A 27,343-nucleotide genomic window follows, 5' to 3' on the forward strand; every position below is an offset into this window, starting at 1 on the left:
AAATCTGGGTGAGAGTCCCTGGAAAAAGACATAGATTTTGAGAATAATCGTGCAGAAGCACACATTTTTGAGGTAATCCTCATCTGTATGTGAAATCTCGGAAAAATGCAGTAAGCATATGATCACCTTGGAATGTGGGACTTAATATTCATATTGATAACCGATTGTAGGGTTATACACATAAAAGTCATCATGAAATTGTCAGTAATTTATGTACTTAAAAATCAATGATCAGTCACAGGTTAATACTTAACATTATTTTCTACCTCTCCCCCTAAAATTCACAACTGGAAAGCATTCAGTGATCCCCGTTTTTATATGTATTCGATGGTTTAATAAAATGGAAACAAGTTTGTTGGAATATGAAGTTATGTAAAGTTATTAGTTTTTTTTTTAAAGTGAAGCCTTTTCCATGGTAAGGGTATTATGGCCCTCAGGGCTGTATTGTGTAAAAGTTTAGGTTCAGTTAATGATGATAGGTTTTCTGGGGTGCGTAAGTTACAGATGGTTTCCTTGAAAGGCATAAGAGAAATCGAGAGATAGGGCAGGCGCTCTGAGTCCGAAGATCTACCGACCAAAATGGATTACAAGCAGTGAGGATTATAGAAGGGGTGGCTGCATGACTGTATTTAGTACTTTACTGATATGCAAGAACAAGGTTGCATGTTTCAATGCTTTCCGGAATGCCATATAGTCCAAGATTACATACAGCATACAGTAGTACACAGTAATCTGTCAATTTTGTTTTTGTGCTTTATATAGAAGTGAATGAATGTGCCTTGATGTATTCCATGCAGTTCACTATCACAATATCGTCACCTAAATATTGACTTACAAAATTATCGAGACATTAATATCGCATAAAAAAATATTGACTACATATACTTACCTTTTTTTTCTTTTTACTTTCTTTTCTTTTTTCTTGTCCTCATACACCATGATGGGCATTCTTGACGGGAAACAACACACCCCCTCTGCTTTGGCCAACCTATTCTAACCCTGGTGTTTAAAGACCCACGCAGAAATAAAGATGTAAATCCCTCAAGCCACTACTGTTTTCTTAGTCCACTCCATTTCACACCACCGCAAAGACCCTGTGTTACTTTGGAGGCAAAGAACCAACAGTGCCCGGGAAAAATAATTGGAACACCGTTGCCTGTTACACCAAGCCACGAGGGCCGCCCAGATCTTATCATAACTGTCACATGCCATATCAGATTCACTTGTAAGAATTATATGTTTCAGGCAGTCCATAAAGGTCGGGGCAATTACATCTTTCCAGGCCCTACATATCTCGCGCCTTGCCAAGATAATGACATAAAAGATGAATTTAGAAGACAGTTCATTAAGGTGGTAATCTGTCTTAAGTCCGAGAAAAATAGTCCCTGGAGTGACCTCCACTTGTTGATGGAGCACATCCTCCAAAATTCCTGTATCTCAATCCAATAATTTATTATCCCCGGGCAATCCACAAACATATGGAAATCATCCGCGGCCGGATGGTTACACCTAGGGCAATGGTATTCTAGGCCTGTGATCTTAGCTAGTTTCCTTGGTATAATGTATACCCTATATGTAGTGCATAGATGGTTTCTTTTGAGGGCAGCAGGTTTAACAACTGACTACAGCATAGTAAAGGAATCTCCCTAAATGCCCTTAATGTTGTTGGAATTTAGACTTAGTGACATTACATAGTTTTTGAAGTTCAGATTCTGTCCCTCCCCCGATCTCTTGCATGGCCCAATACCAGAAAGAGACCTCCCGCTTCCAACTACCCCTCCTTGAGACTGAGTCGAATTTTGGGTTTGATAAATAGATAAAAAATATAGTTGTTTAAAAAATTGATGTAACTAATATTGAATACCAAAATATTGAGAACAGAAATATCAAAAACATTAAATAAACATATTATGTAACAAAAATAACTAAACTCACAATATTGACAACAGAAAATTGTAATAAATTAAAAACTATTTAACAAATAACGTTTACTACCACTAAAAATTAATAAACATAAATAAACATAATAAAACATGTGTATTACTATATATATATATATATATATATATATATATATATATATATATATATATATATATATATATATATATATATATATATATATATTCTCCCCACCACCGCTGGTTACGGGAGGAGCTGGCACGGGCGGTCCCGTTACAGCCACCAGCTGGCTAAATAAATTCGCTTCAAAAGACACCATCAATAATGATGAGAAACGGGACACCCAGAGCTGCAGTGTTCAAAAGGATTTATTCGGCAGTTGAGAAAAGTTTCACGACGCGTTTCGCCATTACGGCTTGGTCACGCTCGTCATGTGGCTACCATTGCCGATATTTAAGCAACACCCACTTGTGCTCATATTTACATCACATGGAAAAGCATGATACGGTGGCGGCCATCTTATAGTGTCAAATCAGTCATTTACATCGTAATGATAACTGCTTTGTTTGCCATTACACAGACCAAATTAATATCATTGTGATCCCAAACATATATATACATATATATACAATTTGTCTGCCTAATATACATTTTGTGAGTTGCGGCCACAAAATTACAATTTAGACATTTTATCCGTCCAATATCGGCAAACAATGTGACCAGTACAATGTTAAGGAAAACATGCAGTTGTTAATACTGTAAGATAAAGTGTCTTCGTGTTTGGACAACAAACATTACTATCAATACCGCCCCAGTGGGCAATCGTGCAACATCGTAGCAACACGATTGCCCACTGGGGCGGTATTGATGTGGAAGATAATAACACCAATGTATCTAACATTAACACAGGGCTGTCATGACAACGTAACAGTCGCTGTTGTTCGGAGTGGCAGTAGACAAGATGTGATAGTAATGTTTGTTGTCCAAACACGAAGACACTTTATCTTACAGTATTAACAACTGCATGTTTTCCTTAACATTGTACTGGTCACATTGTTTGCCGATATTGGACGGATAAAATGTCTAAATTGTAATTTTGTGGCCGCAACTCACAAAATGTATATTAGGCAGACAAATTGTATATATATGTATATATATGTTTGGGATCACAATGATATTAATTTGGTCCGTGTAATGGCAAACAAAGCAGTTATCATTACGATGTAAATGACTGATTTGACACTATAAGATGGCCGCCACCGTATCATGCTTTTCCATGTGATGTAAATATGAGCACAAGTGGGTGTTGCTTAAATATCGGCAATGGTAGCCACATGACGAGCGTGACCAAGCCGTAATGGCGAAACGCGTCGTGAAACTTTTCCCAACTGCCGAATAAATCCTTTTGAACACTGCAGCTCTGGGTGTCCCGTTTCTCATCATTATTGATGGTGTCTTTTGAAGCGAATATATATATATATATATATATATATATATATATATATATATATATATATATATATATATATATATTCACTGAAAAAACCATAGGTTTCACATCCGTCATAGTTAGGGATTAGCATTTAAAAACCTATTAAATTCACTGAAAAACCCATAGGTTTCACACCAGTTATAGTTAGCTGGAAATTTTACTGACATAAAACCATTGAATTTCCAACGTTATAGTTATTTGGACTCACTATAACTTGCGCGCCTGCAATGCGCTGCTGATGACGTCATATATTACATCACTCATGACATGGTCAGTGACATCACTCATGACATCACTGATGACACCATCTTTGACCTCCATTTTCGTATTGCTGCGCTACCTTCTGGGGCATGTAGGCACCACATTGCAGGTAAAGTTTCTGCTTTAAGTAAGTTCAATGCGTATTTACAACATTTGAGCATTTTAAAATCCTTTAGTAGGTGGGGGGGTTTGTCAGTTGGCGAGTTTCGTTCGCATCTCCAGCGAAACAAGGAGAGGCTGGGAACTGAACTGATCCGTGGGAGGAGCTGCAGCGGGAGCATGTGGTGTGAATAAAAACCTGAAAACAAAACACTGCAGGCTTCAATGGTATTTATGAGCCGCCCATGAAGAAGGGGCCTGAGTGCCTTGAAACGCGTTGGCAAACATCAACAAAAGAGTGACGATTTTGGCGAGCTCCACACAACGCCGGATGGTGAGAGAGAGGTCGTGTTGCTCTTCAAGATGCTTGGGGCATTTGTGTGGAATATCAAAATACACGGCCGGTCCCTGCCGTGGAAGAAGCACCATCTCCAGCGAAACCAGGAGAGGCTGGGAACTGAACTGATCCGTTCTGACTGCACCTCTCTCTAGATGCGAACGAAACTCGCCAACTGACAAACCCCTCACCTACTAAAGGATTTTAAAATGCTCAAATGTTGTAAATATGCATTGAACTTACTTAAAGCAGAAAGTTTAGCTGCAATGTGGTGCCTACATGCCTCAGAAGGTAGTGCAGCCATACGTAATGGGAGGAGCTGCAGCGGGAGCATGTGGTGTGAATAAAAACCTGAAAGCAAAACTCTGCAGGCTTCAATGGTATTTATGAGCCGCCCATGAAGAAGGTGTCTGAGTGCCTTGAAACGCGTTGGCAAACATCAACAAAAGAGGGACGATTTTGGCGAGCTGCACACAACGCTGAATGGTGAGTGAGAGGTCGTGTTGCTCTTCAAAATGCTTGGGGCATTTGTGTGGAATATATATATATATATATATATATATATATATATATATATATATATATATATATATATATATATATATATATATATATATTTTAATACGCAATACTCCTTTAAATAAATAAATTATTCATTCTCTAAACACACACATAACTGTCAAAATAATACAAAAGATGCTATAACAACCAATAAAAGGAAATTATAAACAACGAAAACCAATATAAACATTCAACTAATTAAAACAGTATAAAAGAAGCCAATTAATTAACACAAAACTATCCCATAACCTGCAAATATTGAAAAAAGGATGAAGCGGTGCCGGATTGCTTCAAAACTTCTGCATCAAAATACCTAAATACAAAGTAAGTGCGAAATGAATTACATCTAAGCAATACTCTATCTAAATTTTAAACAAGTATAACAAACCAAATTAAAAAAATTCACGTGTGCCAATTGTTTTCTTGTTTCTGGACACCTTAATCTAACAAACCTAACCAAAAAGAAAAATGCTGCAGAGAAAATAAACTGTGCTACATTTGACCAACAACATATTACCAACACAAGAAAAGAACACAATAATTTATATAACAAGGTAAGTATGACTGCAAATTAATTTTGAAATGTAGCTAACTAATCTGTAAAACAAAACGTCCTAACAAATAAAACTAATAAATGTTTTCTGACATTTTTCTTCTCTTCTACAGCCTTCAGTAACTGCAAAAATTCAAACTACATTAACTGCTTCCCTGCGGCCGGAATTCCCCTGCTGTGCGGAAGAATTTTACATTTGCATAGTTCAGATGGCCCCTGGCTGTCCTTTGCACATGCCCACCGTGACTTCAGACGGCCGGGGGCCGTCCGACGCACAGAAGCAAGTACATGAACAGAAATACACACCTTAAATAGTAAGTATTATTTTAACTAAATTAGAAAAATATGAGTTAACCACCAACTGACCTTAACTTAACTAAACCTAAATAACATTGAACTCTGAATAATAAATACATTTCCCTCAACATATCGAAACAGCAACAAGAGAGCAAGAAAAAACAAAATATTACACAAAGAAAATAAAGAAAATACAAGCACACCATACATTGCAGTATTTAAAGAAATAGAAATGTTACAGTGAAAATATAGCCATTGAATTGACTAATTTATATTTTTGTATGCATTTACTCTATAACCCACAAACTGCCAGATGGGGCTAAATTCACATCCTCTCAAAAAGGGAATTTTAGCTGTTACATGGGCTACACTTATAGCCAGGAAAGAACATCATCTAACCACTTTCATTGGTAATGTACCAAATACTACTCTAATTCATGCAATGGGAGGTCAACAGCTAGGGAAACTACAGTGATAAATGTAAAAGGACATAATCACAACCCCACAAACTTAATGAAATAGAAGTCAGAGATGTTTCAGAAAACATTGAAGAAGCAACCTCTAGTTCCCAAAAAACAAGTATTGAAATACTAAAAAATATCTTAACGATGTTCTAAAGCATATAACTGGCCAGTTACTTGCCATCCAAACACTAAATCACCTAATTGCCCAAACCCAAAAATCTACCAGCCAAAGAAAACCAACCTCAAAAACATTTAAAGATGTAGAAATCTCATCTGAATTCACAAATACTGACAAAAAAAAGAACAATTCCTTCTTTATAACAACAAAAGGCATGAACAAAAATTATTATCTTTGCAACCACTATTGATATACACAAACTGGTACAATGTGAAGCACAGATGAAGGGTGGGACATTTAAGATATGTCCACAACCATTTTGTAGTGTAGTTCCTATTTTCCCAATAGGCCCTGCGCATTGGAATAACATAAACAGTAGCATAGACGTAGAAGTGCGGATCTTCCAGGTCTCCACTGACTATGCTAAACTTAATTGGGTTTGTTACCAACTAGCTCAGAGGTCACTGGAAACTTTCTTCTCTGAATAGGAAGTGATCAGCTTCCCTGTTATAGACAAGAAGGCATTCAGTTTTCCAACAACCGCATAAACATGACAACTTTGCTCCTTAGAATAAGAGTCAATCTCTAGAGTCGTGTGAAACAATAGACAGTTATTTTACTCAGTCAGTTTTGTGCAGATTACTTTCACTAATATGCAGAGAATAGAGAGACGGGGCGCTTTCAATAAAAAGTATTATTTATTGACCAGTCTTTCTTCTCGTGCAAGAGAAATGAATTGCCACAATTGCAAGACTAGTTATTATAAAAAGTGCGTACAGTAAAATGAGTATTGCAAAATAATACTGTAAAAGCATTGATATGGTTTCTTAGCCATACAATGGTTTAAAATGAATAAAACATATATACATTCATATATACATTAGGCTAATGTACTCAACTGGTGCTTCTAACTATGCCTACCCCAGTGTACCTGACCTAAGCCAAATACTTGGGAGGGGAGTAAGTAAGTAGCAGTTTTAGTTAAGTTGGTTTTGCCAAGGTTTGCTTCAAGAATTCTCTTCTAAGGGTTTAGTCAACACCATACCTCTGGAATAGAATGTTGGAGGTCTTGTATCTCCTTCCAGGACTCGATATCCCAGTCAATCGCAAGAGTAGGCTGGAAACGCCGGAACTGGATTTTCTCGGCAGGAGAAAAGACAGCGTCTCTCTCAGAGCGTCAAGGAGGAGGAGGGGCAGCGTCCGTGGGCAGCTTGCATCTGCTGGGCTCTGCAGGGGACAGCTGTTCTGCTCCTAGGTGCACCACACCATCGCTATCATTGTTGTCGTTAAGACAGCAGCAGCAATAGTAACATCAGCAGCGTTTGCTTAAGGCAACGTTGGTAATATTTATACCTGGAAGGTGCCTGGTTTGACTTAAGTTTTTGGACATAAGACGTCAACAAAGAAGTCACTAGGAAGTGATCGTGTCTCAGTGCTCATTAGAGTTCTATTACTAATCAAAACATAGCAAGCGGGGATTTCCCAGGTTGCTGAGTTTTATCTTGTTGAAGAACTCGGAGTGTAATCTAGGAATCTTAGTGGCTTCTGCTGTGTCATTTGCACTAATGAGCTGCAGAGGAAGCTGCAGAGGAAGTGATTCTGAAATGTGGTTCTGATCGTGTGAGGTCAGAGACGAGTTTCTGAATATTGCTCTTGATCGTTTATGCCATTATAGGGGAATAAATGGATTATAGCCGTATAGGGGCATAAGGTCACAGTATTGATCGTGGTCCTAGATTAGAACGCGACACCCACTCCCCGAATTTATGTCCATCAATTTACTAAAACTATAGCAAAAGATGCATGTGTAACATTACCCACCCCAAAATACATATTTGCATTTGAAATGGCGTATTCGAAATACATGGAATATACTGTACGTCTTTAAGCATAGAAATCATTCAAAATTATAGCATATGTAATCAATAAACGATTTTGCGAAAAATTTACACTTGAAAAATCTCTTAATACAGAAAATAAGTGCGAGATAATTTCATCACATATAAATGAATTTTGCTGTAACATGAGCTAAAGGCTGGTGTAAAGTTATTATGTCTCTAGAAGTACCTAAAAATAGAAGCTTCTGTTCTTTATGAATAGGTCTACTTTAAGCAAAGAATTTTCGTGCCAGGAAAAGGTAAATATTTTTAAAAAATGTTCAATCCAAAAAATTTCTTGTTGAACGGGGGAATAGAGTTCCAACGCTTTTCAGCAGTTTTTGTTGATCAAAACTTAAGGCCGAATTCAGAGTTCATGGGAACGCTGTGTGTCGGAATGCTTTCAAAATGTATTGTTTCTGTTCTGGGGAGAACATCATATCAGACAGGCTCTCAAAGAATTGGTCTACAAAATCAGGTGACAGTTCGACCAAGTTTGATAATGCTGTAACTTGGCAGGTGTGAGAATGATTGCTATCATCAAAGTCTGGATCAGCAATGCTCACAGAAGGTCGTACCTGGGTGATGTTGCTTTTGTCACTCGCTCCACTGTCACCACCTAGTCGTAGCACAGGAGTCTCAACGAATGCCATCATCAGGATTGGTAGCCGCTGGGGACAACACAATGCGTGAGCCATTATAGGACTTAGAAAGTATCGATATCCATTGGTACTGCTGATGGAAGCTCAAGACAGATGTCCAACACGCACTCATCTCCGCATAGCATACATCGAAGCACAGGTAAGATGCAGGTATGCCATATGGGTCTGAATGAAAGGAACCAGGTCATGTTTAGATCTCTCAGCCTGGCCAATCCAAGGACTCTAGTTATTCTGTCCCGGTAGCACACTGCTAGGATTGTTTCTTCCATTCCTGCCGGAGTCATGTCTGAGTTTTGGCTTGCCATATCGGAGCAGGAGGGTCAAAAATAAAATGCCTGCTACAAGTCCCAAAAATAGGGGTATGCCGCCAAAGACTGAATGGACAAAATTAGGAATGATTCCCAGAATTGCTTGAAATGGTGTTAGCAGTCCCGTAAAAATCGTCTTAAATACGCCTGGGATGCCTATGGCACTAGACATGTTAAGAATTTGGCTAAGCATTTCTGTGAAATGCACGGGGCAATTTGTTGATAAAAGGTCATGAATCTCTGATGTTGTCCTTGCAACTTGGAGTTCATACATCTCTTTTGATGACGTGATGGGCACTGTTGTCTGGAAAAGCACAGACTTCATTTTGCTTAAAGTATCAATTCGTATAGAAGAGAAATTCAGACGAGGCCAAATGGGAGTCTCAGTCTCTCCAGGGCCGTTGGGAAACAATGCTTGCATACAGCATTTGACCATGGAAGTTACGCTTACGAGATATGCTTTCCCTGGCAAAAGGCCACAACAGCTGTGATCCGTTCTTAGAATGTAACTCCCATTCACGAGTTGCATAAAGAAAGGCTCTATCTGCGTTGCAGGTGTGACATATTGGTGGCATGAAAGGTTGTTTCTTCACAGGCTCCGTGTAAATTAATACCTTGGCACAAAAGTATACCGCTTAGTGAATGTTTACAGTTTTCACCACTAAAAAATACATTTTTGTTGCTGTCACTATAGCATATGTGTGTGTATGGTAATTTCACATGTATCCTTTACCTAATCGTTCATACTGGCCAGTAGGTATGTATTCAAGGCAATTTTTAAATCGGAAAGTGGTTATCGGAATTGTGATAATCCTGTGTATTATCCATTCAATGACAGGACTTTCTGACATTGTCAAAGGTAATCTCTCAAGTTTTTCGATGCTCAGGATTGTATAGTCTGCTCCTTTCTGTCCCAAGCTGATTTGTTTATCAGTAAGGTTAAAGATGGAAAACAATGACGTTGTGTTGATTAAACGCCAAGGCACATAGCCTGAACGAAGATTTTGCAGCGTCCAGCCTCATTGTACAATAGAACGCAATTGCGACTGGCCATGCTGTAACATTAGCAAGTCTTTGTCTATTATATCTATGGCAGATGATACAATACTGTCCAGTGAATATATTCTGGAGGACAGAGTCATTAACCCATTGTCCACTACAGAAAGTGATTTTTCCAAATTAATACGATCAATTTCTCGTATTTTTTCAGCTGTTTCAATTTGTGTGACTTTCCAAGCCTTGTTGTATGCCGCATAGATGCTGGCCGCTATGAAGCGTTTTTGACGCTGTTTGCGTGGTCCCATAATAAAATCGCGCAAATCAGCACCATCTTTAAGTAAAGATAAGTGTTGCTTAATTTCAGCCAGTGTGGATGATTCTAGCCATTCAAGGCACAGCTTCCCTACACTGTATGTTGTTACTATCCCTGGATGTTGTCTCTGGGAGTATCTAGGGTCTGGTCTGGTCATTGTTAACCCCTGTGTTTTATTCAGGAATCTATCTTGACAGTTGTTTGTGTCAGTAGGCCAGATTAACCACTTTTTCCAATCAGGATGTGTTCTGTTTAGATGTAAAATTTTTGATACGTCTATCTCAATATCTGTTGTTGCATTATCAGGTATTGGCTTCGGAATAGACGGTTTGTTAAGGTCTTTAATCTTAGCTAGGCCAAGACAGGATGTTTCATTTAAAAACAGCATTTGCTCTGGGATCATGCAGGCTCTAAATAGTGCTTCTAGGCCTTGTACCTGCCATTCTTGTGTACCCCAGATGGTTTTTGTTTTAATGTTATTTTTCCAATCATCAAAACCAAATGTCATCATTTTTTCATAAAATGCTTCTGAATATATCAATTTAGTATTTGTCAGCATTGTTTTCAATCCTGTTTTATCTAACAGTTTATAATAAAACATTTCTGCATCACTGGTGTTAAACCCTGAGAAGTACTTGAATCTCTCAAAGAATGTTTTAGAACTGCTTTTAGGTGGAGTAGCACAATGTTCCCATTAGTTATACTTAAAAACATTTCTAGGTTGTGCAGATTTATGCAAGTAATGATCACCATAGTGTATGTAGCAGAACATCTGTTCATAACTAGACGGACCTTGCAAATAATCATGATCTGTAAATCTAGCTGACATTGCTAAATCAGACATCATATTATTAATACTTTCAAAGTCCCAATCATCAGAGAATGTACTAGGTTTTACAAAGTCACTTAAGGAAACCTTGAATTGATGAGGATACTTCAGGATTTTGACCGGACCATATATTTCATAGTCAATTCAATTCAAAAACTTTATTCGATCATTGTAAAATAATCATAAAAGTGCAACAGTACATCACAACGAATACAGTATACATTAGCATTTTATAAGCATTCAGTTACAAAAAGACATACTTTTCCTAAGAGAAACAGATTTTAAAATATATACACCTGTAAAACAGCACACATCAGGTTTGGCAAGTGCGAATAAAAGACTCATGGCTGTTTTCACATAGGTTACCTTATATTTTTTAAAAAGTGGTTTCAGGTAAATAATCCGTAGTTGTAAGTAATAAGGGCAAATCAGTAAAAAGTGCACAGTGCTCTGTTTAGATGATCCGTCACACGGGCAAGGAGCTACAGTGTGAAGTTGGATGTGTGGACAGGCAACAGGCAAATGAACAGACCCCATACGTAGTCTGGTAAGGACGTATTGATGTGATCGTATGGTTACCATTTTTAAATATTCTGCGAAACCAAGTTCAGCCAAATTATATGTATTATAAAAACAATGGGTAGAGTACTGGCTAGTGGCAGAACAACGCTGTTGTGCCTTAACCCTCAGATACACGTGTTTTAACTCATTTTTAGGAATATCCAAGGCACAAAGGGGGTTTTCACGAACATTTAGCTTAAAAACATCCTCAAATGTGGAACATATATAGTTGAGCCAGGGAATCAGGTTATAATTATCAAGGCAAAGATAGTCATTAATAAATTTTTCTTGTGAAATTGGTCTGTTCTTTAAGCCAGATAGACCTCCATACCAGTAGGGGTCTAAGACCAATAAGATCTGTAAGATGTTCCAAACCAAGCTCCTGGTGTATCAGACTGGTAGAGGCAGAAGATGGTAGACAGAGGAGTTTCTTAATGAATTTGTTTTCTTCGACTTGAAGTAAATAATGATTACAATGTCCCCATACCTCTGACCCATAAAGGGCCAGCGCGACACATCTGTGACGGTATATGTATAACATATCAGAAATGCGCCTTGAGCCCAATTTAGAAGCAAATTTAAAAATACCAAATGCACTTTTACCCATTTTTGCCCTAACATTGGTCATCTCATGGGACCAAATACCCCCACTATTAAAAGTAATACCTAAATAACAAAAGCTTTCAACCACTTGGATCAGTTGGTCCTTAAATGAAGAGGGTCTTACAGCCTGATTCATCATACTCCCGTTTTGCGAGCCCCTAATAGCGATTCATAGCGAATCGCTATTAAGGACTCGTAAAACGGGATTCATGTAGGAATATGCAAAAAAAATGCGATTCCTAATAATTCCTTATTTGCGATTAGCAAATTGCTAATCGCAAATAAGGAATATCTCCCCATTCATTCCTATGGGCCCAAAGGCCCATAGGAATGAATGGGGAGTATTCCTTATTTGCGATTAGCAATTAGCTAATCGCAAATAAGATAGCGATTGAAAGGGTGCCAGGGGTGTCCAAAGGACACCCTGTAGCACCCCTTAAATGCTAATATGAACAGGGGTTGCGCACACACATGTCCAAAGGACATGTGTGTGTGCAACATGCAACTCAGAAAAATGCTTTTAAAAGCATTTTTCTGAGTTATCGCTATTTACCACGAGGTTTGACCTCACGGTAAATAGCGGCCCGAAATTGCGATTTCGCAATTTTTAAATGGATGATGAATTGCATTTAAGGAATCTCAAATAGAGATTCCTTAAATGTAATCCATCGCAAATTTGCGAAAACGCAATTACCGATTTTTGCATTTGGGATGATGAATCCCAAATGCAAAAATCTCACTCGCAAAGGGCCAGATTCTCAGAATCTGGCCCTTTGCGAGCCGAATTCAGCTACATGAATTAGGCTGTTAGTTTTTTAATTTTCTTTCCACAGGTGCAGAGGCTGAAGCTACTGCGTTAAATACTTTAGTCAGCAGAGGGCTCCATAATGTTACATCAGCTTTGTATAGGTCCACAGGGACCCCAACAGGGCCAGGGTCCTTCCCTCCCTTGCTACACCGGATGGCACTATCCACCTCAGCAATTGTGATGTTAAGCCGTGTAGGTGGTCTAGGGAACGCAACCGCATCACTCTCTGTAAATGTCCCTCTTGAGTTAAATATGCTAGAGAAGTGGGATACCCAGTTTTCCTCAGTTACTTGGGCCGAAAGCACTGGGTATACCTCATCGTGAAGGAAGGGGCTATTAACGGTATTCCAAAATAACTTAGTATCTCGGAGATCTACGGCCTTGGACATATTGTCCCATGCTTCCTCTCTTAGCTCCTGCTTCCTCAAATTCAAGTGCATTTTATAAGTGATTATTAGGGATCTGACCACTTTCCTGTCCCTGGGCTTACTAGCAAGGGTGTTTTTCAATTTTTGTAGGGATTTGGTACAAGCCCTGTTAAACCACCCTCTGGGGACCCCTTGTCCCTTTGCCTTATTCTTAGTCAAAATCTGTTTTGTAGTCGGATTAATCAATTCAAACCCAGCTAATATACTTGTCGGGCATGTATTGGGCTCAAGACAGTATTCCACCTCCGGTAGGCTTGCGGACACAATTTTGGCCAATAACAGTTCCTCATTGTGTCTCCCCCATTTAATCCTGGGACCATTTGGTCTATGCTGGATTAAATCCGTCACTATTCCATGGGATACCATAACCTTCTCCCCCCACATAAGCAGATGTATTGTAAGACAGTTATGGTCGCTGAGAGCCAAGTCTAGTACTTCTGGTACAGTACACAGGGAGTTTATACTTGTGGAGGCTATAAGGTAGTCTATGATAGTGGCAGAATTCCTTCCCACAAAGGTTGGTAACGGTTTGCCCTCGCTATCTTTCCTTGGTGACAATATCAACAAATCCAGTTTAAGCAAGAGTGTGTTGAGTGAGTTCCCATAGGTAGTGTGCATAAAATGGACCTGATCCTCCCCATCCTCCCCTCCAAAACCACATACCCTTGAGAAAGAAAAGGGGCACATATGAATATTAAAGTCACCAGCCCACAGAATTTCAAAAGAAATACCAGTTTGTCCACACAGATTTTCTACTGCCTCCTAAAGTTCATCAACCACTTCAGAGCTAGAATGGTTAAATACATTATTATAGTGGTTAACTATTAAGACATTCCGACCGCCATTGTGCTGCAGCCATAGTATCTGTGAGTGTGAACCAACTGTCCTGTGTATTTTGACTCGTGTCGGCAGAATCACAGACAACAGAATCACCAGCCCACCTCTAGCTCTACCCATACTGGAACTCAGGGCCGGACAGTTATAGGCGGCATAGCCTTCTAGGATGATATCTTCAGTGCACCACGTCTCTTGGAGACAAAGAATATCAAATTTGGTGACAAATTCCGACCAGCCCAGGCTATCCGTCTTGTTACACCACCCTGCAATGTTCCAACTTATTAGCTTATACCCTTTTCCTGGGGTACTTACTCTCCCAACAGTATGTATACTCCTAACAGGAAGGGGCATTGGCCCATTCAGTAGATCAACTGAAGACATATATATTACGTTCCCCGTTACACCAGCTCCATTGTCGATGCCCTCCGTACTGGAAGAAAGTATTCCGCTTCCCTCATCCCCTGGACTCAAAAAACATCAGTCACAGTCATCTAACCCATTAAATATATCGAACCTATTAGTAGTCTCCAATGGCATGAATGGTTTTAAATGGTTCATTCTCCCATTGGTGGATGTATTGATCCTGGTAAATAAAAATACCAGGATTATTTTTCAATACTTTAATAACAATAAGAATAGCTCATAAAATGAGAGGCAGAGTCCGTGGTATCTGAGTCATAAGGGCTTTAATTAAGATGACTTGAGTCATTGAGAATCGGGTTCCATCACCACTAAGGTTCAGGAAGGGATATCTAACGTTTTATTAACATCACACATTATATATAGTGAAACCATACAAATGTAATGAATACAGTAGGCGTAACAAGTGAAAGGAGAGAAATAAGAACATATGGGCGTAAAAGAAGGCGTGTAAGGAGGCGTACACAAGGGTGTGCACTTGATGAGTCATAGAAGTGTCATAGGTGGGCGGATGCATAGAGAAAGTCTGCAGGGTCAGCAGAAACTTTTACCCTACATGTGCGCGCAACTGATCATGACGTGAAATGACATGTACGGGGAAGAGCTGGGGGTTTGAATTTAGCACTAGTAGAGGAGTCTGGAGTCTGGGATGTCAGAACGACCTGCACCTTTGGCATATCTGATATCTTGTGTTTGGAGGATGTATTGTCTGAAGTAAAGGTCTCTCGAGCAGAGGCCGTTCATCATTAAATGCTAGTGTGTGCATATGTTTCTTCGTGCATTGCGTGGGGGCCATGGGCCTACTTTGGCAACGGGTTCAGTAAATCACTTGCATGGAGACAGGAAGGCTAGGCCCTATGCTCTGCAGGTGGAAATATGTTTACCTATTTTACTAGACTGGAATGTGTTTTTGCGGAGGCTGAGCAGATAACTGTAGGCAAAATACCGTCTTGGCAGGCAGGCCAGGCCGGGCACCGCTCGGCTGGGTAGGGAGTAAGGTAGAGGTCAGGGATGCATACCTAAGCTGCAGCTTTCAGAGACAGAAGAGGCTCGGAGCCTGAATTCAGGGCCTGGCTCGGCTGAGCCACAAAAACGTGTGCTTCGCGATATTTAAAAGTGCACCATGTAAATGCATTGGAAACGTAGGCCTTAGTGCGGAATTAACGTTTCATACATGGAAGGCCTAATAACTGACATGCTAACATTAGACGGAAATGCAGGGGCATTATTATGACAGGCACGGGAAGGGAATTACACGATAACATGAACATACATGGGGCATAGATACATGGATAGGGTGCGAGGGGGGGACACACTGACTACCTAAAATTTCTGTTTCCTCATTCCCTCCTTGTCCTCTACTGCACCCTTTAGGATATATCTATTTTCATGAGACCATCTATTTGTTCATATAACATCATTTGCTCGTCTTTTTTTATTCGAGCACGGGAATGTGAACGTGGACGGGGAATACAGGCAGTGGCACACAAGCCGCAAATCGCTGGGCCACATTGCAGACAGAGACAGCAACTGAACACTATGAGCAGTACTATCCCTAAAAATTACAGTACGGTCCAGCCCCATCCTGCTATTACACTCCAGAGCCAGCCAGACCAAGACCATGGGTCCTGATGCAATTCACGAGCTATCTTATGGAGTCTTGTTATTGCTGCATACACTGATGGTGCGTTATTAGGTATGAAAACACAACAACTGGAGCCGATCACTCTACAAGCTCTGCCCCTATCGGCCAGGATGACGTCAAGAACAAGGCGGTTCTGAAGAACAACAAGTCTCATAGCGGACTGCTCTTCAGTTAAGTTTCCTAAGGCAAAAGTAGTTTCATTCACTATTGCTTCCAAAGTTCTGGTTAATTTGCGTATTATTTTGCTATTTTGGACAGGACCTATGAACCAGAAGTATCCTTTAATGTAATCCTTGTACTGGTCCCACGCTGACTCAGAGTAATCGATAACAGGAGGAAGGTCTCTCTTGTGTCTTACATGTACGAGTCGGGAATCTCGATGATAAATGGATGGGGCTAGAAAAACTGGTGGCAGTAGGAACGCAATATAACACGTTCCACCCCAATTTAAGGGCAGACGTACATAAGCTGTCTGACCACAAATAAAATAGGAATGGCGGGAAGCTTTGAAAGTAGACTTTCCTTTATCACTGAATTCGACCACAGTATTACAGTCACTGTGTCCTAGGTGCACTGAACCATTTTTCCTAACGCATAATTCACCTTTCACTGGTAAGACTGTTACAAAAGGTAAATCTGTATTGGCCTCGGACTGGATGTTCAGAATCATGAGGTTAAGGGAAAAATTTCCTAATTCGTACACTTCATTTTCTAGATCAGTCCCTGTCCTTTGGGGAAGACCGTCTTTGTCTGGGAAACATGCTTTAGTCATAACTGTATTCAGGTCTCCCCAGATCCAATCGCCCTGGGAAACTGTGGACTTACTGTCTAGTGATGACATTAAAGCAAACCATGCTCCGCACGAAACATTGTGCGAAAACGGATAAGGAAAGAGGGGCAGAGCTCCCTTCATTTTCTGGTAGGGTGGGAGTCGGCCACATACCCAGCAATTCGTGACATTGCTGGTCTGGTGAGAATGGTGTAACATACGGATAAAAGTGTTATTGCGCAGTGCTAGTCGATACGATAGTTCGTGAGGTGGCAGATCACTGAATGTGTGCTCTACAGTGTCATTGAAAGAAGAATGTACATGTGAACCAAGAGGAGGAAAGAAAACATGTAGCGTCAAGCTTATACATATAATCGAAATACTTAAGAAAAACATAATGATCAAAGTAACTATGCATCTGCTGCGTAGATTTTTGCAGTATTTATCTTTCATTTTTCTCTGTCTATCTCTCTCACTATTTGGGTCTACAGTCTTATACATGTCAGGAACCTGTCTAACCGCTTCACCCGAGGGAGACTTAAACTTAAACACTGTCTGACTTACTAGACCGTAATTTAGACCTGTACTCCTGTTGCGGAGTTTTTTCTAGCAAAGGGGGTTTAGTGTCAATATCGGAAAAGTTCTCAGAAACCTTCGCGGAACAGTCCTCAGTTTTCTTTACCGCGCCAAGTCCATGGAATCTTTTAACATGGTGGGCGTGGATCCAGCCCTTACGTCCTTCCACTTTAATAGCCGTCCTCGTGGTCAGTAGCACAAGCTTCGGTGACTTCCAACGCGGCTCCAGGGGGCTTGACCGGTCAAAATTTCTCACCAGGACTAGGTCTCCAGGGACGATGACGTGGTCTTTAACCTGGGTGTTGTCTGGGAAAGCGGCGGCAACCTGTGAACGACAAGAGAGTAGTGCAGACATCAAGGAAGCCAGGTAATCTGTCAGCATAGTACTGTCGACATCGGTAATTTTTCTTGGCATAGGCGTACCCCACATATTTGGCGGTCTACCGAAAACCACCTCGTACGGAGATAGTCCGGTTCTGGAATGAGCTACCATACGCATGTAAAAGAGGGCAACTGGCAAGGCTACCATCCAATCTACGCCTTTGTCTGCACAGACCTTCGCTAGCCGTGTTTTCAGAGTCTGATTGTGTCTCTCTATGAGACCAGCTGCCTCTGGATGTCGTACGCAATGGAATTTCCACTGGTACCCTAACAGAAGAGATACTTGTTTCATCAATTCAGAAGAGAATGGCTGTCCATTATCTGAGTATACGACACAGGGCAAGCCGTATCGTGGGAAAAATTCACGAACCAACTGCTTGGCAGTGGTCACCGCAGTGTAATCTGGGACTGGGTACGCTTCTGTCCATCTAGATAAGGCACATACAACTACGAGGACATACTTGAATCCTCGACATCTGTCCATCTGGATATAATCCATCTGGAGGACTTCAAAAGGGTGGTCAGGAGGATGAAATCCACCTTGTTCCACGGGAATGCCTTTGCCTGGATTGAACTGACAACAGATCATGCAGGTACACACTTTCTGTTTGGCTGCTGTACGTAAATGCTTGTTGAACCAGATGTTCTGTATACTGTCTAACATGGCTTTTTCTCCTAAGTGTGCTGGGCTATGTGCTGTATTAATGATAGCTTGAACCATGGAGTCGGGAAGAAACCATGTGGCTTTGCCTTTCGTCATCCATCCCTGATCTGTCTGGACCCCTCCTTGTTCAGTCCATTTCTTGATTTCGTCTGGAGTGGCATGTGTCTGTATGTCGAGTACATCTTGTGTGGGATCCCTGACTGTCATGCAATTCGTCAGTGATGGTACTTCAGTCTTTGTCGTGTCAGTTGGAATGTCTGTATGAGTCTGTGCTGTAAGTTTGGCTGTTCGATCTGCCAGGTCGTTACCATGGGAAATAGTGTCAGTGACTTTAGTATGTGCTTTGCACTTCATGATGGCTATGGCTGTAGGCAAGTGTATTGCATCTGACAGAGCTTGAATGAGGGAACCATGCTGAATCTTGGCCCCATGGGAGGTCAGAAAACCTCTTTCTTGCCAGAGGACACCGAAGTCGTGAACGACTCCGAATGCGTACTGTGAATCTGTGTATATGTTTACTTTCAGGTTCTTGGCTCGTATACAGGCTTGGGTCAGAGCAATGAGCTCTGCTGCTTGGGCTGACAGGGTGTCAATTCGCTGTGTTTCTATGACTTCAGTTTCGGTGGTCACGGCATACGCGGCCACTAACTCTCCTGTGCTTGTTCTCATACATGAACCATCCACATAAAGTGTCAGGTCTGGGTCGGGCAATGCAATGTCTGTCAAGTCTTGTCTTGGCTTCGTCACTGTGTTAATGACTTCCACACAGTCGTGTGGTGCAGAGTCTGTCATGTTCAAGGGTAAAAGTGTAGCAGGGTTTAATATGTTGCAACGTCTGATCTCTATGTGAGGCTGGAACAGTGTCAGTTCATATCCTGTCAGTCTTGCTATGGTCAAGTGTTGTGTCTGTGTCCTGTTTAAGAGAACTTCCACTGAGTGTGGAACCTGTACTGTCAGGGGATGTCCTAACACCATGGAGTCGCTTTGTCTGATTGCTAGAGCTGTTGCTGCAACTGATTTTAGGCACGCAGGCAGAGCCTGGGCAACTGGATCCAATGTACTAGAAAAGTAAGCACAGGGCTTGTGTTTTCCTGCTTGATCTTGTGTAAGAACAGATAATGCTGTGCCGTCGCGTTCAGTGACAAAAAGTGTAAAAGGTTTGCTGTAACATGGTGTCGCTAAAACAGGTGCTTGACATAGAGCTTTCTTCAGTTCATCAAAAGCAAGTGTATGTTCCTGAGTCCAAGGGAGGACAGTCGAAGTCGCTGCCTCCTGTGTTTTCAACTGTATGAGTGGTTTGGCTAGATATGCATACTGAGGAATCCATTGTCTGCAGTAAGAAGTGAGGCCAATGAAGGCCCGTACTTCCTTTTGTGTCTTGGGCTGTGGAAGATGTGCAATTAACTGAATTTGGTCAGGTGTCAACTGTCTACCCCTCTTGGACAGCAAGTGTCCAAGGTATACCACTTGCTGGGCACAGAATTGTAGCTTTGAAGGGGACACTTTGTGCCCCTTGTCTGCCAGAAAATATAAGACTGTCAGTGATGCACGTTCGCAGTCTCGTTCTGTCCGCGCTGTGATCAATAGATCATCAACGTATTGGAGCAGTGCAGTGTCAGTAGGCATGTGAATACTGTCTAGTTGTCGTTTCAGTGCCTGACTGTAAATACTAGGGTTTTCTGTGAACCCTTAAGGAGCCCTTGTAAATTTGAAGCTTCGGCCATTTAAACAGAATCCGAAAAGGTACTGGCTTTCCGGATGGATTGGGACACTAAAGAAGGCGTTCTTGAGATCTATGACAGTAAAGAACGCTGCTTCGGAATCAATTGCAGTCAATAGTGAAGAAATGTCTGGGACCACTGGGTACTGGGGTATTAAGCATTTGTTCAATTCTCGGAGGTCAATCACTAGTCTGTAGACCGGTGGTGCATTTGGGTCAGTTCGTTTAAGAATTGGAATGATAGGAGAATTACATACATTGGAGTCAGTTTCTACAACCACCCCTTGTGCAATGAGTTCGTCAACAATTTTCAGTAATGCGACTACAGCATCAGGTGGTAACTTGTATTGTCGGATTCGTGGCAGTACAACTCCTTGTTTGAGAGTGACACGGTATGGTGTAATGTGCATGTAACCTACATCAGTCGGACCTTGCGCCCATAAATGCTGTGGTACATTCTGAAGTCTGGGATCAAAATCTCTCAACACATAATGTCCTTTAAAATCACATAAAAACAATCTCACTCCTTCCGGAGAACAACAAATCACTGCTCCTAGTTCTTTCAATGTTTTTATACCAAGCAAGTTTTCTGGACATGATTTCGTAAGCAATAAATCAGTAGTGCGGGACAATGGACCAACTTCTAGGGAAACTGGCTTTGACACTTCGTTAACAATAGGCTTTCCTGAAAATCCCAGGGAAATATTTCGTGAGCCTGAGAGGGGTGCCCCTGGAACCTCGTTGTGACTGATGGTAGTTCTGCTCACCCCTGTGTCAATCAGAAATTTTCTACCTTTCCCCAATACCTGACTATGTACATAGGGACCCTCTTGATCTACAGGAACCTCGATAAGGGGCAAGCCAACCTCCCTCTCTAGGCTGTTTCATGAATACTGTTGATAATCTGGGTAATCTGACTGTGCGTACTGGTACATTTGTTGCGTGACATGTTGTGTGGCAGCTATGGGTTGGGGTACAGCTACTGTCTGTTGTGCGTTCTGTGGAGGTTGCGTGTTCTGCGGGATGTGTTCCTGTCTAGGAGGACGCGGTCTTTCTTTCGTCTTGCCTGTAGCTATATTGTGTTTCAGAACAGCACATTCATTTATATAGTGACCTGGCTGCTTGCAGTAGTTGCAGTTCCCTTTGACAGGTGCCGCGCCCTTTCTCTGACCATCGGCGGCTGGAACTGATTGTGCAACTAGTACTTTCATTTTCGTGTCTTTCATATGTCTCCTTTCGTGTTCCTGTTCTTCTCTAATTACGTTCTGGTGGTACTGTAACATTTGTAACATTTGGGAAGGGCTATTAGCTTGCCAAGTACTCTCAACCTTCAGTACTCTATTTTTAATCTGGGGTAAGGAATTCTCTACTAATTTGGTCACAAACAGATGTGGATAAGATTCACTACTTGTCTTTAGGCCGCTATTAATAATAAAACATTTTTCAAATTTAGAATAGAAATCACTAGTGTCTTCATCTTGTTTCTGTTTGCAGGCTGAAATATCATCCCAATCTTCCTTTTTGGTAATCATTAATCTCGGCAAAACCTGAATCAATAGCTCGGGTAATTCTTTAACTTTATCCCCGAGACCAGTACCAGGGGTTCGTGTATTATCCTCGTTTTCTAATTCTGCCCAGTTAATCTTTTTCTCTCCCACCTCCCACTCTTTTTCTTTGAGTTTTTCGTAAATGCCTGCAGGTAACAGGACTTTCAACATTTTAATCGTATCAGCATATGTATACTCTCCCATGCGGAGCATGTCTTTTAATTCACGGTGAAACCCTGCTGGATCTTTATCATGACAGGGCAGTTATTTTTTCATTTCCAATAATTCCATTTTTGTCAAGGGAGTGTAAACGTATACTCGTTGAAGCGCACCCGCGTCAGTTCTGACGGGATGAACCTCTCGTAGGGGATTCTGTATGTCTATGTAAAAGGTCTTTCTTTCTCGATGTGGAACAGAAATCAAGCGTGGGGTCAGGAATGTCATGTACTTATGTCGTTGATCTAGAATGACATTAATTAATTCGGTACCTAGACCTCTCCATCTTTCCAGGAGTAAATCGTCCAACAATTTATATCGGGGACCTGGATCAGAATGCTGACTCTCGTACAGTGTGATGAGATGTTGAATCATGTAAATACCAGCTAAACGCTGTTCTTCCGGAGGAAGACTCAAAAATGTTTGCGCTACTATGTCATCCTTATATATGTTAGAATTGCCAGCCCATTGTACTGCTGACCGGGCTAGTTCCTGTTCATGCATAGTACTAAGGGGCATATTATCAAGGGGGTTTATCTCTGCTTTTTTGGCTTTAAAAGCCAAGAAAGCGGAGATAAAATTATCTCCCTATTACCAAGCTGTCGCTAACACCAGTTAGCGACAGCTAGTAGGAGATAGCGACCATCTTGGGACCCACTTTGCATGTCAGTGATATTTATCACTAATGAGATGCAAAGTGGGCGTGCCAAGATGTTAGAGACTGAAAACAGTCGCTAACATCGCTATCTCCTATTACCAACTTTTGGAGATATTCGCACTAAGCGGGAATATCTCCAAAAGCTAACACCTGCCCTGAGCAGTTCTTAGCCATGTTATCCAATGGGAGGTGGATAACATGGCTAAGAGCATTTGCTCGATAATGCATGAATATCGCTGACTTTTCAGCGATATTCATGCATTTCGGCCGTTTTTTATCGCATTTGCGATAAACCTTGTTAATAGCAAGGTTTATCTGCGATAAAAATCGCCGATGTGCGGCGATAATTTTTGTCTCTAAACAAGTTAGAGACAAAAATTATCGCTAGTTGTTGGTAATATGCCCCTAAGTTCGCTACTCCCTACTCGTTTTTTCAATGCTTGGTCAGTGGCTTGAAATATGTGTTAAAGAGAATATTGTTCTGGTATGGGAGAAAGAGGACGTTTCTTGTATTCTAGGCGTATGGGTCTATCAAAAGGTCTTGCCCTACCTACGTAATGTATTTTACTCGGTTCCTCAATTGCTAAATCATCGTCCTCTGGGACTTCATCGTCTTCTTTCTCAGCTTCTTTTTCGGCCTGCTCTTTCCTGTGTATCTCAAGGATTTCTTTACGAATTTTCTTGTACATTGCTTCTACACAACTCTGTTTATCATGTTTACCAGCAGCTATGTTGTCACTCCAGTTTGTCATGACTTTAGTTACTTCTTTATCTGGCTGGTCTCGTTCCCTGATCAAACAATTAACCAAAAACTGTAAGAGCATACGTTGTAGCTCCACTTTTCTATGTGCCATGGCCTCGTGAATACTTTCTGGTCCCTCCCCCGTTCTAATGAAGTGATATATTTCGTCTAAATGGCCCTTCATGTCTGTTAGAATAAGCAAGTAATCTGTAACGCGTCTTAATCGAACTGAGTATATAATCATTGAACCCTCCGCTGGTACTGGATCGTATATACAATCAGTAAGGAACCGTCTAAGGGATGAGTGTGTAGCTGCTTTTGGCGTGTGCTGTAGTGCTAAATCTCGTAGTGATGTTTGTTTTAACGGAGGTGGGGTGTGCGGCGTTTCTCGAGAGGGCCCCCCTCCCGATGCTCCCAAACTGGAATCGCCTAGGCTTGAATCGGCTTTTACTGGCAGCGCTGTCGCTGTCAGCGTTGTCGCTGGTAATGCAGGTTGATCTTGGGCTACAGGTGCTGGGAGAAAAGGATTCGGAGCGGGGTTGGTAGCAGGAGGAACAGTGGGGGGATTCGTGTTATTAACAGGGTTGGGAGGATTAGGAGGAGGTACACGTACGTTTACATACTCTGGAGCAGCGTCATCTAAATAGGAAGAAAGAAAAATGTCCGCTGCGGTCTGTTTATGACTACGGAGTTTAGTCGGGATCAGTGGTGGCGGCAAGTTACTGGGTACTTCCGGGGTCACTTTAGGTAGGCCCTCGGCAAGAAGGGGATACATGCCTTTAATAAGGGCATTTCTTTGTCTGTCTAATTGTTCTGCTCTAACTCGTTCACCTTCTTCTAGTAGTTCCTTTTCTTGGGCTTTTTCTGATGCTTCTCTACTTCTCTCTGCTTTCTTAATTTCTTTCTCTGTTCTTCTATGCGCTTCTTTACGCCACAACTCTATGGCATCTTTCTGGGATTGTCTGGCTTTCTTTTTCCACAGTGCTTCTTCTACTCTCATGATGCAATCAGCATCCCATGTCCCTGAGACAGGCCATCTATACTTCTCTTCCAGATCTTTCGTGTAGTCTACCAATAAGTCTAAGTACAGTATGGCATCTAAGCCATGTTTGTGATACATAAAATGTCCGGGAGTGTCCCTAGGCGGGACGGGAACTGCTTCTTCGAGTATCCCTTTCCTGGTTCCTATCTGACGTAATTTCAAAAACAGCGGCATGTTTGAACTAACTTGAACGAAAACACATTAAGCACAATAATAGACTGTAAACAATCATTCATACCACGACATTAAAACATTACAGATACTACCTGGTACATAGAGTAACACAATTCTGAAAATCTCGAAATGCAACACTAGAATACTGGATGCACTGCTAGAACAGTACAGTCATACCGATCTCCTAAAGAGACATGTCATACCGCATCCACCTAATGGACACGTCTTTACCGGATCTGTGTACCCAGACCCGTCTTGACCGGGCTCAAATAAATGAACCCGTCTATATGCGTTCCCAACAACGGTACTCACCGGGAAGCAAAGCTGAAGGCCTCGGAAACTCGATACTGGACTGGACTGCTACGGCTTCTTGCTGCTACGCATGCGCCTCGGAACAGGTGGGCCTCCGGATACCTCAGACCCTGCTCTCTCGGCTTGGGCTCTGGTCGGAACAGTCCGCAATCCTCACCGCCTCGTGTGGATGCCTGGTCGCAGTCTCCGTCTCCTCCGTGCGCCTGAGGGAGTTAGCAGGAAAACCCGCGGATGTGCACAGTATGGGTCCGTCACGGCTGTAGAAGGGGTCAGGGGGCTGCGTTTACATCGCCGGCACGTGGGGAAGGGGACTCGTCCCTATTCGGGCGCCAGATTATGTGGTAAATAAAATTACCGGGACTATTTTTCAATACTTTAATAACAATAAGAATAGCTCATAAAATGAGAGGCAGAGTCCGTGGTATCTGAGTCATAAGGGCTTTAATTAAGATGAGTCGAGTCATTGAGAATCGGGTTCCATCACCACTAAGGTTCAGGAAGGGATATCTAACGTTTTATTAACATCACACATTATATATAGTGAAATCAAAAATTGTAATGAATACAGTAGGCGTAACAAGTGAAAGGAGAGAGATAAGAACATATGGGCGTAAAAGAAGGCGTGTAAGGAGGCGTACACAAGGGTGTGCACTTGATGAGTCATAGAAGTGTCATAGGTGGGTGGATGCATAGAGAAAGTCTGCAGGGTCAGCAGAAACTTTTACCCTACATGTGCGCGCAACTGATCATGACGTGAAATGACATGTACGGGGAAGAGCTGGGGGTTTGACTTTAGCACTAGTAGAGGAGTCTGGAGTCTGGGATGTCAGAACGACCTGCACCTTTGGCATATCTGATATCTTGTGTTTGGAGGATGTATTGTCTGAAGTAAAGGTCTCTCGAGCAGAAGCCGTTCATCATTACATGCTAGTGTGTGCATATGTTTCTTAGTGCATTGCGTGGGGGCCATGGGCCTACTATGGCAACGGGTTCAGTAAATCACTTGCATGGAGACAGGAAGGCTAGGCCCTATGCTCTGCAGGCGGAAATATGTTTATCTATTTTACTAGACTGGAATGTGTTTTTGCGGAGGCTGAGCAGATAACTGTAGGCAAAATACCGTTTTGGCAGGCAGGCCAGGCCGGGCACCGCTCGGCTGGGCAGGGAGTAAGGTAGAGGTCAGGGATGCATACCTAAGCTGCAGCTTTCAGAGACAGAAGAGGCTTGGAGCTTGAATTCAGGGCCTGGCTCGGCTGAGCCACAAAAACGTGTGCTTCGCGATATTTAAAAGTGCACCATGTAAATGCATTGGAAACATAGGCCTTAGTGCGGAATTAACGTTTCATACATGGAAGGCCTAATAACTGACATGCTAACATTAGACGGAAATGCAGGGGCATTATTATGACAGGCACGGGAAGGGAATTACATGATAACATGAACATACATGGGGCATAGGTACATGGATAGGGTGCGAGGGGGACACACACTGACTACGTAAAATTTCTGTTTCCTCAGTAGGTACAAAATTCCATCCATAGGGATCAGGGGCCGGTACAGAGTAAGGCACATATGGATGGTTCCTGACATTTTGCAAGGTCGAAGGGTAGGTATAAGAATGAGCCTGTATTTGCGGGTATTGGGGGAATTGATGCTGGGGTGGAAATACTACTGATCTCGGTTAGAAATATGTCAGTGGTCGGGGAATAATATGATTATTGGTATTTCCAGGTGGACAGTTTATTATAAACTGGACAGCTTGTTGGTCTCTAAAATTCACCACCACTATATCACCATCAATATCCTTGGGTCTTCCCCCCAAACACTGTAGGCGGCGGACATGTACAATTTCGGCGCTGATATTGCTTGCGATTGGCCTGTATAAACTCAGCCAATGCATTATTTTATTCTTTAATTGGGCAAATCCTTCCCGCTTATTTTTTTCCAGCTCAGGTACCCCTGTAAGGACTACCACGAAAGGCACTGCTTCCGGTGGAAGTTCTGGGAGGAGGGTCCTATTTAATCTCCCCTGGGTATACCTGGGATTATCTCCCTCCCTTGTTGATGTCCCCATAGAAGTATTGCCCGGGCCCTTAGGTGGTCTATTAGTTGATATAGCCGGATCCGGGTCGGGTTTATTGGTTGGTGATATATGGGGTGGGTTTTGT

The 27,343-nt window shown here is 41.8% G+C and overlaps 1 protein-coding gene across 1 annotated transcript in view; it reads left to right on the top strand.

The window, feature by feature from the left end:
• Positions 1-27,343, top strand: part of LOC147706969 (cysteine-rich venom protein-like) — a 188,434-nt gene that overhangs the window by 96,923 nt on the left and 64,168 nt on the right. The window lies entirely within an intron of this gene.

This window comes from Lissotriton vulgaris, chromosome 6 (assembly GCF_964263255.1).
Source record: "Lissotriton vulgaris chromosome 6, aLisVul1.2, whole genome shotgun sequence".
Lineage (NCBI taxonomy): Eukaryota > Metazoa > Chordata > Amphibia > Caudata > Salamandridae > Lissotriton > Lissotriton vulgaris.